General features: G+C 41.5%; 1 protein-coding gene across 7 annotated transcripts in view; it reads left to right on the top strand.

The window, feature by feature from the left end:
• COP1 (COP1 E3 ubiquitin ligase) overlaps positions 1–13,299 on the top strand; it is a 235,295-nt gene that overhangs the window by 82,358 nt on the left and 139,638 nt on the right. The gene's annotated exons all lie outside the window — the stretch shown is intronic.

Raw genomic sequence — 13,299 nt, 5'->3', positions numbered from 1 at the left:
TATGTCTGAGCAGGCGGGCTGTGTGTTCTTTGTTGTTTGCTCGTCTGTGGGTATGATGCTTTTTGCGTCCTTCTCCAATTGGCAAGGTCATTCGCTCAAGATATGGGACAGCAGGGCAGGTCTAGCTGAAGAGGAGTTGCTGGGATGGGTTGTTTGTGGCAGTTACTACAGCCACCAGAGCGGGTCGGTAATCAGTGCAGGGGAGGTTCCGGTAGGCCATGCCTGTGCTCCTTGGTGGTATGATGTTAACTGCACGGTGCAGGTAGGCAGGGTAGTGGGGGGAGGTTGTGATGTGTGGAGCTAAGATGGGTATGGGAGAGAGGAGAGAGGAACAGGAGCCAAAAACGTACAAAGAAAAAGAGTGCTAGGGGAGATTGCGGTTGGAATGGAGAGATGAGAGACTATTAAATGGAGAAAAACAAAAAGGGGAAGAAGAAAAAAAAAAGAATGAATAAATAAAAATTAGAAAGAAAAAAGAACAGCAGTGCTCCCAGGGATCCCACTGGTGTCGCTACGAGGTCTGGGGAAGTTCTTCCCAGGTGTTGAAGTACAGCCTGGCTAGAAGGCGTAGAGGTATTCAGCACCAGGTATTCAGGGGAAAGGAAGAGAAGAAAGGTATAGAGAGACGAGAAACTGATTAATGAAGATAGACAAAAAGGGAACAAGAGGAAAAAGAAAACCAAAACAAATTAAAAAAAAAGAGCAAGAAAACTCCCCCAAAAAATAGAAAAAAAAAAAAAAACCCACCAAAAAAGAATTGCCGTCAGGGATCCCTCTGCGCGTCTGCGCAAGCTGAGGGGGTAGCTCCCAAGCTGCATGGCACCACCTGGCCAGAACAGGCTCCCAACTTGAGAAAAGAAAAAGAAAACAAACAAACAATTGAACACAAACCAGAAAAAAGCCCCAGGATCCCACCACCGTGGCAGCCTGGACCAGGAAGCAGTTCCACACTTGAATGGAGCTCCACAGCCCCTCAGGAAGAAGCATAGATGGTGCACGGAGCCAGGTATTTGAGCAAAAGGAGGGGGAGGTGGTGAGAGGTAAGGAAGAAATCAGAAGAAGCGTTAAAAAGCAACACCAGCAGCCAACAAATGGCACTCAGGGAGTCGGCCATGAGGGCAAGTGGAATCCAAGCAGCTGGTGCTTCCCAGCGAAGAGCCTGTGGCCACGGGAAGCAGAGGAGGCCGAGTGGTGGTGAAGAAGGGTAGGGGGCGGGAAAGCGTATATCGCCAGTTACCGGTTGTTTCGTCTCCTGCTGGAAGCTTCATGAAGCTGCTTTCTTGTACCCCTTGTTTGCTGGTCTGTGATAGAAGTCCAAGATGGCAGATCCGTGCTGCATTAGCTGATAGGGGACCTCTCCATGTATGTCTCCTAGCTGTCTGTTCTCTGTCAGTTTCTTATTCCATTTGGTGCTTGGCTGAGTTCTTTATCTCTTAAATTGATGTTTAGGGTTTCAGGATTCCTGTTTTCTCTGTTTGGCTTAGTTTTTCGGATCTTTGCTGTGGAGGGACGGCATGGTGCTTCTGCCTAGAACACCGTGTTGCCGGAAGTGAATCTGAAGAATATCTTTTAAGAATATACTGAGAGTATGACCAACTATCTTTAAAGTTTATTTGGTAAGACGAATGATTTAGAGTATAATGATGATGAAGGCATTTACCCAACTAGCTATCAAATTTTATTCTAAGGCTGTTGTAACAAAAGAGCAGAATAAAAATTAAAATCCATCGAAAAGGTATAAGGAGTTTAGCCTATGGCAGAGGCCCATAGGTGGTGCACTGGACTGCTAACTTTAAAGGCTGGTGGTTCAAACCACCCAGCAGTGCCTCAGAAGACAGGCCTGGTGATCTCCTTCCATAAAGATTATAGCCAAGAAAACTCTGTGGAGCAGTTCTGCTCTGCAGCACATGGAGTTGCCCCAAAATTTGGAAGTGACTTGATGGCAACTGTTTTTTTGTTTGTTTTAAGGTGGTCATGCAGATCAGTGGTAACCATTTACGAGAAACTTAGCTACCTGTTTTATCACTTACTGAAAGAGTCCACATCAGTTAAATAATGATACATAACAATGGAGATATAGAAATTAAGAAAGAAGCCTATATACTAGAAAGCACCATAAACAAAATTTAAACCTAGGCTGAGAAGGGTGTTGTAAGTTTGATAGTAAGTGGTTTAAATGCTTCAAAATGTAAAAAGCTTTTCAATAACTATTAAGGAGAAGATGAAAGCTCCAAACAGGGAGAAAAATGGATGAAGAACATGGTTAAAAAAAAAAAATTAATACCTTCAGCCTACATATGAGTTACTAGTTAGTTTCCCAATTATAAAAGTACATACAAACTGATATAAAGTACCAAAGATATCACCTAATAGGTATGACTAAATTCAGGAGGATGTTTTAAAATGGGAAATGCTCTTAGTTGCTCTGTGTGTGTATGTGTCTGTGCGTGTGGAGTGGGGATACGGAAGAGAGGGAGAGAGTTGGTATGGTAGTCTTTCAGAAGAGACAACTTGGCAATATTTATTATCACAAACTTGAAAAGAGTTAAAGGTAATTGTTCACATAGAAATTTATTGTAAAGAATGATTCAAAGTACTATGCAAAGATTATATCCCAGAATTATTTTTTTGAGCAAAAAATCTGGAGAAATAAATGTGCCCAACCATAATAGAATAGCCATAGGAATTGTGCTGCAGGTGTAGGATGGGTTATTTTACCGCTGTTAAAAGCAGCATTTTCCAGGTGAAATGGAATTGGAATATTCTAATTATATAATGTAAGTAAAGCTCGAAAAATACAAACTTTATTTACAGTTATTTTATAGTTCTAGATTTTTAAATTGCCTGTTGATTTTGCTTTAGAATTTTCACATACCATAGTACAATTAGCTAAATCAGGAAATTAACATTGATATTATTATCAAACTGAGAGAACTCACTTAAACTTAAATTGCAGCAGTTCCCTCAACAATGTCTTTTAGAGCAAAAGAAAAAAAAATTTTCTTCCTGGTTAAGGACCCAGTCCAGAATCATTTGGTACATTTAGTTGTCATGTGAATTTAATCTTTCTTAAACTGGCACAATTCCTCAGTTTTGTACTTCAAAATTGACCTTTTTGAAGAGTTAAAAATTTTTTTTTTTTTTTTTTTTTGGTAAATATCCTTCAGTTAGAGTTTGACTGATGTTTTCTGATGATTAGATTCAGGTAATCCATTTTTGTCAGGAATACCACAAAAGTGAGGTATATCTTTCTCGTTTTGTAATGTCTGGAGGCACATGATGGCTGTTTGTCTCAGTACTAGTAATGTTAACTCTGATCATTTGATTAAGGTGGTGCATGTCAGATTTTTATACTGTAAAGTTACTGTTAAGCATCTGTTAATCTTACTTGAAATAATCGTTAATATGGTGGTTGCCAGATGTTGATTTTCTAATTACTTCTTTCTTCCAAAGTATTAATTAGCATTCTGCTATAGGGAAGACCTTTCTTTCCTCTTCTACAAAGATAACGTAAAGAAATTGCCAAGTCTCCCCATTCCTCCATCCTAAAAGATTGTGTCAATTTGCATTTTCCCCAGCAATGTGTGAGTGTACCTGTTTCCCCACAGCCTTTCTCACAGAATGAGTTGTCGTAATTTTTGCCAATCTGTTAGGTGAGAAGTATATCACAGAGTAGTTTCGTGTTTTTCAAATTGAGTGAAGTTTAGCATCTTTTCATATAAATACTGATATTTTAATGTATTTTTTAGTGAATTATATATACATATTTCTTGGCTGTTTATTTCTATAAGGTTTTTGATCTTGTTCAGTTTTGAGGACTGTTATATATTATAGATATTAGCCCTTTATCTGTGATATACATGGCTTGTATTTTTTTCCCACCACAGGGTGGTGAGAATATAGAAATTAACATCCTGATATTATCATCAAACTGAAAGAACTCACTTAATTTGCGGCGATTTCCCCAACAATGTCCTTTAGAGCAAAAGAAAAAAAAATTTATCCTGGTTAAAGATCCTGTCCAGAATCACTTGGTGTACTTGTGGTGGCTTGCATGTTGCTGTGATACTGGAAGCAATACCGTTGGTATTTCAAATACCAGGAGGGTCACCCATGGTGGGCAGGTTTCAGTGGAGCTTCCAGACTTAGACTAGGAAGAGGGTCCTGGCAATCTGCTTCTAAAAAAATTGGCCAGTGAAAACCGTATGAATGCCAGTGGAACATTGTCTCATAATAGTGCCAGAAGATGAGCCCCTCAGGTTGGAAGGTGCTCAGAAGATGATTGGGGAAGAGCTGCCCCCTCAAGGTAGAGTTGACCTTAATGACGTGAATGGAGTCAAGCTTTTGGGACCTTCATTTGCTGTTGTGGCACAACTCAGAATGAGAAGAAACAGCTGCAAACATCCGTTACTAATTGCAATCTGGAATGTACAAAGTGTGAATCTAGGAAAATTGGAAGTTGTCAAAAATGAAATGGAACTCATAAAGATCATTATCCTAGGCATTAGTGAGCTGAAATGGACTGATATTGGCCATTTTGAATTAGACAATCATATGGTCTGCTATGCCAGGAATGACAACTTGAAGAAGAATGGCATTGCATTCATCAAAAAGAACATTTCAAGATCTATCCTTAAGAACTACATTGTCAGTGATAGGATAATATCCATACCTCTACAAGGAAGGCCAGTAAATGCAACTATTATTCAAATTTACGTACCAACCACTAATGCCAAAGAGGAGGAAATTGAAGATTTTTACCAACTTCTACAGTCTGAATCAAACATGCAGTCAGGATGCCTGGTAATTACTGGTGATTAGAATATGAAAGTTGGAAACGAAGAAGGATTGGCAGTTGGAAAATATGGCTTTGATGATAGAAAGGACACTGGAGATCACATGATGGAATTTTGGAAGACCAGCGATTTATTCATTGCAAATACCTTTTTTCAACAGCATAAATGGCGACTATACACGTGGACCTCGCCAGATGGAATACACAGGAATCAAATCCACTGCACCTTTGGAAAGAGACCATAGAGAAGGTCAGTATCATCAGTCAGAACAAGGCTGGGGCCAGCTGTGGAACAGATCATCAACTGTTAATATGCAAGTTCAAGTTGAAGCTGAAGAAAATTAATTACAACAGATCCACGAGGTCCAAAATACAACTCTGAGTACATCTCATCCTAATTTAGAGACCATCTCAAGAATAGAATTTATGAATTGAACAGTAATGACTGAAGACCAGATGAGTTGTGGGATGATGTCAAGGATGTCATACATGAAGAAAACAAAAAGTCATTAAAAAGACAGGAAAGAAAGAGAAGAGCAAAATGGATGTCAGAACAGACTCTGAAGCTTGCTCTTGAAATCGAGTAGCTAAAGCAAACGGAAGAAATGATGAAGTAAAAGAGCTGAACAGAAGATTTCAAAGGCAGCTCGAGAAGACAAAATATTATGAAATGTTCAGAGACCTGGGTTGAGAAAACGAAAAGGGAAGAACATGCTTAGCATTTCTCAAGCTGAAAGAATTGAAGAAAAAATTCAAGCTTTGAGTTGTAATTTTGAAGGATTCTATGGGCAAAATATTGAATGACACAGGAATCATAAAAAGAAGATGAAGGCATATACTGAGTCACTATTCCAAAAAGAAGTGGTTGACACTCATCCACTTCAGGAGATAGAGTATTCACAAGAACCGATTGTTTTGAAGAAAGAATTCCAAGCTGCACTGAAGGCACTGGCAAAAAACAAAGCTCTAGGAATTGACGGAACACCAATTGAGATGTTTCAATAAATGGATGCAGTGCTGGAAGTGCTCATTCGTCTATGCCAGGAAAATTTGGGACAGCTACCTGGCCAGCCAAATGAAAGAGATCCATAATTATGCCTATTCCAAAGATAGGTGATCCAACCAAATGCAGAAATTATCAGACAGTATCATTAATATCATATGCAAGTATAATTTTGCTGAAGATCATTCAAAAGCGGTTGCAGCAGTACATCAACAGGGAACTGCCAGAAATTCAAGCCAGATTCAGAAGAGGACATAGAATGAGGGATATCATTACTGATGTCAGATGGATCTTGGCAAGAGCAGAGAATACTGAAAAGATGTTTACCTGTGCATCATTGAGTATGTAAAGGCATTCAACTGTGTGGATCATAACAAATGATGGATAACATTACAAAGAATGGGAATTCCAGAACACTTAATTGTACTCATGCAGAACCTGTACATAGACCAAGAGGCAGTTGTTTGAACAGAAAAAGGGCATATAGTGTGGTTTAAAATCAGGAAAGGTGTGCATCAGGGTTGTATCCTTTCACCATACTTATTCACTCTGTAACTGAGCAAAAAATCTGAGAAGCTGAACTGTATGAAGAAGAATGAGGCATCAGGCTTGGAGGAAGACTTATTAGGAACTTGTGATATGCAGATGACACAACTGGTGTTCACAATTGGTGAAACAATTGGTGAAATCAAAAAGGACTGGAAGCACTTACTGCTGAAAATCAAAGACTACAGCCTTCAGTATGGATTACACCTCAACATAAAGTAAACAAAAATCCTCGCAACTGGACCAATAAGCTACATCATGATAAATGGAGGAAATATTGAAGTTGTCAAGGATTTCATTTTACTTGAATCTATAATCAACGCCTATGGAAATAGCAGTCAGGAAATCAAACGACATATTGTATTGGGCAAATCTGCTGCAAAAGACCTCTTTAGTGTTGAAAAGCAAAGATGTCACTTTGAGGACTAAGATGCGCCTTTGAATTATGGTGTTGATGAAGAATATTGAATATACCATGGACTGCCAGAAGAATGAACAAGTCTGTCTTGGAAGTACAGCCAATATGCTCCTTAGAAGTGAGGATGGCAAGACTTCATCTCATGTACTTTGAACATATTCTCAGCAGGGACCAGTCCCTGGTGAAGGACATCATGCTTGGTAAGGTAGAGGGTCATTGAAAAAGAGAAAGACCTTTGACAATATTGACACTGTGGCTGCAAAAATGGGCTCAAACATAGCAATGATTTTGAGGATGGTACAGGACCAGGCAATTTTTCTTTGCATTGTATGTAGGGTCACTGTGAGTCAGAACCAGCTCAGTGGTACCTAACAACAGCAAGAAGGTCTTTTTTAGACGTTTGATTACATGTATTTTTTCCCAATTTCTAGCTCATCTTTCTTTCCTCTTGACCTTGTCTTTCACAGAAGAAAAGTTTTTAATTTTGATGTGGTCCACTTTATCTTTTTTTTTTTTTTTTCTTTTTCTTCTTTTTTGGATTGTGCTTTTGGTTTCAAGTTTAAGAACTGGTCTTTTATTACTTGATATCACCTTGACTTCCTCTCCATTTGAAAGTTCTGTACCTACACTGTTCATTATCCCTTTTATTGTTTCGATGTGGTCGTCATTTATAGATTGACTTCTCTGTTTCCCTGTTTTAAGTCTTATAGCTTTGTTTTATTATCAAGAGTTCTTGACCTAGGTTGGTATCTGGTTGATGCTGTCCTGTGTCTTAGGCTGTGGTTGTTGTCTGATATTGTTGGTTCTCTAACCGAAGGACTCCCTATAATATATGTTGTAAGATTGGTTTGGTTTTTCAAATTCCCTTAATTTCTGTTTATCTGGAAATGATCTAATCGCACCATCATATTTGAGAGAGGAGGCCCTAGTGGCACAGTGGTTGAGAGCTGTAGCTGCTAACCAAAAGATCAACAGTTCAAATCCTCCAGCTGCTTCTTGAAAGCCCTATGGGACAGTTCTGCTCTGTTTCTAGGGTCGCTATGAGTCGGAATTGACTCAGTGGAAGTGGGTTTGGTTTTGTTTTTTTGAGAGACAGTTTTACAGGATATATTACTCTTGGTTTGGCTTGGCTGTAGTCTTTACAGAAACAGACTACCAGGATTTTCTTCCGCAGCACTGCTGGGTGGGTTCACACTACCAGCCTTTAGGTTAGCAGCTGATCACAAACTGCTTGTGCCACCCAGCGACCACCCAGATAAGTCGTTTCTTCTTCTCTTCCTTCTTATGTGGATTTATATTTTCTTTACCATCTTTCTGAGTTCAGCTTCTTAGTTTATTTTTTGTCTTTTGAAATTGCTTTCTTATGAGTCAAGCAGTACTTTAGAATATGATTTTTACCTAACATGTAGTTTAATTAGCAGGGACATTATGGAGTGTTTGGTTGCCCTAGTACTTCTTACTTAATGCATTTGACATTGTGGTATTCATTTGTGGACTGTGTAATCTCAAGATCTCACTATGAGTCTCATCTCTGTATCTCTTTATATGCCTGAAGCGTAGTAGATAAAAACTATTTGTGAAGTAATTGTCCTCTCCTTTGAGTCATAAAAATATAATAAGTAATATATATTTAGGATCACTTACTTTTGCTTTTTACATAATTTATATGTCAGTAAGGTTCCTGGGAGGTGCAAATGCATTTGTGCTGGATTACGAACTAAAAGAATAGTTTCTTTTATAAGGAACAGCACGAAGCTGGTTCCTCTGAGGCAGAAGTTAAAGATGTCTCAAATGTTCAACTTTTCCAAGCTAATTTACCTCTCCATCATCTCTAACATCAATTACTCCCTCTCCCCTCAGTACTCTCCCTCCTGTCTTTGGGTTCCCTAACTTGCTGCAACGTCTCACAGAACTCACGAACTGTATAAAGGAAATGGCTTACACAGTTATGGAGGCTGGCAAGTCCCAAATTCATGGGTCAGGCATAGGCTTCTCCCTGGCCCTCAGTCTCTGCCCAGAGGCACTCAGCTTGCTCGCTTCGTGGGATGGGAGCTTCACTGTGCCGTCTCCTGCTGTTCTCTCCTGCGGGTCTCTCCTGCCAGCTTCTCCTTCCTTGGTGGTGGTGGGCTCTTCCTTCTGCTTTGGAATTGGCTCTCTTTTAGGGCAAAACTGACCAGTCCCCTTGGTGGTCCACAATATCTTACCTGCACAGCGCCACCCAATCACCTTGGTGAGAGTTATAAGACCATGGCGAGAAAGGCCATACTAAGAATTTCATCACACCACAGGCCACTCCCTGGCTTTTCTAGCCATGGTTCTTTCATATTTGGAGGATAACCTCCCCTCCCAATCATTTTACCAGTCCAAAACAGTCATTAACAATTAGTCTTTCAATAGGGCAAAGATTCCAAAGGGTAAATTTGCTCAGGTATCAGCCATTCAGCTCTGCTGCAGGTTTCCATCTGATGTGGTCAGGTTCTCCAAAAGTCATCTCATCTTCCCCATTTTTGGCCTCTGACAAAATTCAACTGAGAGAAAGTTATTCCCTTGCTCTGAGTCTCCCTCGAGGTATCAACATAATGTTAGGTTTCCCCCGCTGCATAACCCATTTATTCATTCCTTTACCTTCAGCTTTTATTTCTCCTTTCTTCCATTTGTCATTTATTTTTATGCAAACTTTTCCACCTTGGGAAGGAACATCAGGTTCAGCAGCTATGCTAGTCTAGATTGCTGGCAGCAAGACCAGTCTAGCAAGTGCTTCCCCCTGAGTCCACTCCCATTCTTGTTGGGTAGGGTTACATAGGAATAACACTAGTGGGCTATCTCACCCGCTAGGGAGTATGGCAGTATTTACCATCAGCCTCAGTTTTGCCAGATGTGGGGAAGGTACAATCCATTCCATCAGGCCCTTGGGAACTCTGGCATGCATGTTCAGGGGTATAGTTATAGTCTCTTGCTTAAGGATCACCCATGCTTCTGGCACCCACAGCTGCATCCCTTGTCCTGAAACTGCAGCATCCAGCAGGAGGAAAGCAGTTTTGGGTGTTGTGGGAAAGAACTGTACAGTAGCACCAGCATCCTCCCTTTGTCCTCATGTTGAGTGTGAACACACACTCATGAAGGCGTGTGAGCTGGCCCTTCATGCCTTAACCCCCCCACCCCCTTTTTCGATAACAAAATGTTTCCCTTGGTCATTCCAGTTCTCTATCAAACTGCTACTCTGAGGGTGGTATGCAGCATGGTATGTCCATTTAATATGATGTTTCTTGGCCCATTGCTGAACCTATGGGGTGTAAAGTGTGTTCCTTGGTCTGATGAAATATAACTCGGTGGCCCAAATTGGTACAGTATCTTTAGTTCCAATCCCTTAATGGTATTTTTGGCATTTGCATCTATCACAGGGTATGCAAAGCCCAGTCCAGAGTAGGTTTCTATTCCTGTGAGGACCCATTGTAGCCACCTGGTGCCATTGGTCTGATATAATCAACTTGCCAGCCATATGTAGGGCTTTACCCCCAGGGAATATGCCCCATAGCCATACTTGAGATGCGCACCAAGTCCAAGTCTCTTCTAAGCAAACTCTGACAGTGACCTGGTGCATTCAGGTAACCCTGTGGCAATGTAGTGAAAGCAAACTGCGGCTGGCTCTTTTCTGAGATTGGTATGGAGAAAAAGACACTTGCAAGATCAGTCACTGAATAACAGTCTCCTTTAGCCTGCTGTATTTTCTCCACTGTTGATACCAGGTCTGGAACATCTGAAGCCACAAGTGGCACTACTTTATTTAGGTGTCGATAGTCTACTGTCAGCCACCATGAGCCATCTGCCTTTTTCATGGGTCATACGGGACTGTTTTGCAGAAAATTTGTTCGCACCGATACTCCAGCCTTTAGCATGTCTTTAATCAAGGCAGTAATCTCCTTTTGTCCACCAGGGTCTCCTGTACCATTTCAAATTAACAACCTGAGTGGGTTCAGGCAGTTCTAATGGTTCCCGTTTAGCATGCCCAATCAGTACTGGTCTGGGGGCAGACTTACATGCCTTCAGTTTTACAATATCAAGTAGAAGGAATGTTCCCCACTTACACATAGTATCCATACCAATAATACATTCCAATAAGGGAGATGGAGCTACTTCATACAAGATGTGCTTAAATCTTCCAGTTCTCATCCAGACTTTCACGTTAGTGCCATCAACTCCTGCATCCTCATATCCCCCTAGTCTAACCTTAGGCCTCTTCAAGATTTTATTGACAGTATTTGGGATTACAGTTCATTGAGCTCCTATGTCCAGGAGCCTCAAGAAGATCTCTTACTCCTGGGCCATTTCACCCAAACATGTACATACGGCCTTGGGTCCCCTGCTGGGGGCTGGACCAGAAGACCCTGGCCCCCTGGTCAATCCTTATCTTGATCAACTAGCTGAGCCTCTGCTTCATATGGTCCCAGACAGGAATTTCCATCATTAAGTACCTCCTGGCTGGGATGAATGGGACGGACTTGTTTAGGCCTCTTTAACATTGGGGGACTAGCAGGAATTTCTGTTGACCCACCCAACCTCCTGTAGTGCTGCCTTAGAACCTTTGTCTCTACTCCATCAACATCTGCTACATTCATCCCATTTCTTAGTAACCATCTAAAAATCTCTGTCCTTCTGGGGTAATATCTTTCCCCACTGGCTCTTCCCATTCTCCTATAAATCATCCTTACGTTTCTTGTCTCTGTAAGGCCCATGCAGGGAAACTATGCCAACAGATCTGACAAGGCGTCTTGGATTGTTGCTTTGTTTTGCAGTAACAAGGTTACATGGGGTTCCCATGTAGAAGGGGCTCCTTTGATTGCCATATCTACCATGACCTGTGTAAGGGACATACTCATTTGATGAATCTTGATGAATGTAAAGCCATTCCATGGCTTGCATAAGCAGCACATCAGATGCTTCCTCTGGAGTGTTCCATTGGGTATTTAGAGCGGGAGAGGGGCAGTTTCCCTTCTCAAGGTAAACAAATCTCACTGCAGATTTTATCCAGTCTATTAGGCTGGCCGTCCCCTCTGGGTTAACCTGCTGTATGAGTGGATCTTGTATAATCATTTGTGATTATTCCATAGTGAGTTGTGGGCCTTGTGTCAACCCAAACATACTCTTCCATTCTGCGGCATTCCAAACTAAGGGCACTTCCCCTAAATTAGACACTCTCACAATCCACTTTAGTAACGGTTCCTCGAGAAGCTGATGATACCCATCTACAAATTGAAGCAACTCCTTTACACTATACCCCCTGGTTTCTATAGTTCCTTCATTTTGCCCATTTCCCTCCCGGACTACCTCCTTGGTGGCCAGCGGTTGTACAGGAACTGCCTGTTGTTCCGACCCAATTTTTCCTTTCCAGGTCGGCCCTGAGACTAGCAGTCATAGCTCTGACTGGACCGGAACTGGGTTTGATTCAGTGCTAAAATCAGCCCCTACATTCTTTTTCCTTGCCATTGCAGCTGTTAATGGATATCAGAAACCAAGGAACTGTATGTCTGGCCCTTTTCTTACCACTCTGTGTTTCCATATGCATCCAGTTAGCCAATTCCTCAGGAGTTAGATCCACCCTTCCTAAATCCCATGAATAGCTTTTGCCTTGGGTAACTGATTGCAACGTAACAGCTGCTTCAATCCACAGGTGTTTTTTATCCCATCCAGAAACCAAAGGTTTCTCATTCTCCTGTTTATCCCCTTTTTTCTACAACCACCTGTTCCAGTGAGTCGGGGCTGTTGCCGCAAAACCCGTCATTCTGACACCAACTGAACGAATAATTTCTTTTATAAGGATCAGCACAAAGCTATTTCCTATGAGGGGAAGGTTAAAGATGTCCCAAATGTCAAACTTTTTCAAGCTGTTGTACCACTCTATCATCTCTAACATCAACTATACTCCTTCTGCCCTCAGTACTCTCCCTCCTGTCTTTGGGTTCCCTACTCGCCGCAACGTCTCACAGAACTCATGAACTGTGTAAAGAAAATGGTTCACACAGTTGTGGAGGCTGGCAAGTCCCAAATTCGTGGGTCAGGCATAGGCTTCTCCTGGCTCTCAGTCTCTGTCCAAAGGCACTCAGCTTTCTCGGTCTGTGGACCAGGAAGCCCACTGTGCTGTCTCCTGCGGGTCTCTCCTTCGTTGATGGTGGTGGGCTCTTCCTTCTGCTCTGGAATTGGCTCTCTTTTAAGGCAAGACTGACCAGTCCCCTTGGTGGGCCACAATTACGTTATTTGCACAGCCCCGCCCAATCACCTGGGTAGGAGTTACAAGACCATGGTGAGAAAAGTCATATTAAGTAATTCATTACACCACACTAACCTAAAGGTCAGCAGTTCAGACTCACCCATCGGTACCACAGAAGAAAGGCCTGTCAGTCTGGCTCCATAAAGTTTACATCCAGGAAAACCCTATGGGGCAGTTTTACTCTGTAACACGTAGTGTTGCCATGAATTTGGAATTGACTCGATGACAGTGGAATATGCCCATAAATTTGAAGTTTGTTGTCTTTAACTATA

The sequence above is a fragment of the Trichechus manatus genome, unplaced genomic scaffold (assembly GCF_000243295.1).
Source record: "Trichechus manatus latirostris isolate Lorelei unplaced genomic scaffold, TriManLat1.0 scaffold00021, whole genome shotgun sequence".
In the NCBI taxonomy this organism is placed as follows: domain Eukaryota; kingdom Metazoa; phylum Chordata; class Mammalia; order Sirenia; family Trichechidae; genus Trichechus; species Trichechus manatus.
The sequence above is the reverse complement of the archived record's forward strand: the minus strand, read 5'-3'. Positions and strand labels throughout refer to the sequence as shown.